This window comes from Microtus ochrogaster, chromosome 21 (assembly GCF_000317375.1).
Source record: "Microtus ochrogaster isolate Prairie Vole_2 chromosome 21, MicOch1.0, whole genome shotgun sequence".
Lineage (NCBI taxonomy): Eukaryota > Metazoa > Chordata > Mammalia > Rodentia > Cricetidae > Microtus > Microtus ochrogaster.
The window spans coordinates 29,727,551-29,727,948 of record NC_022022.1 but is presented as its reverse complement, the minus strand read 5'-3'; positions in this window follow the sequence as shown (position 1 = coordinate 29,727,948).

Below are 398 nucleotides of genomic sequence, written 5' to 3'. Positions count from 1 at the left end.
TGTGATCCAGATGTTCATTCCAGATGTGCGGCCCAGATGTAATCCAGATGTTCATTCCAGATGTTCATTCCAGAACATATATTCCTTCCTTCTTTCCTTCCTTCCTCCTTCCCCAAAATCCCGTCCAGATGGAACTCCTCTGAATTATGGATATTTAAAATACATTTGTTTTTAAGCTTCTTACTAGAGTTAAAATTGTTTTAAATCAACATTATATTATTAGAGAATTTTAAATTTGACCATATTGTGATATTGTATGTGCTAATGATTATCCATTTATTTAACTTCAAAGCACTTCCACAGCCTGCCTTCCCTCCTTCCTTCCTTCCTTCCTTCCTTCCTTCCTCCCTCCCTCCCTCCCTCCCTCCCTTCTTTTTTGGTTTGAGACAGGGTGGGTC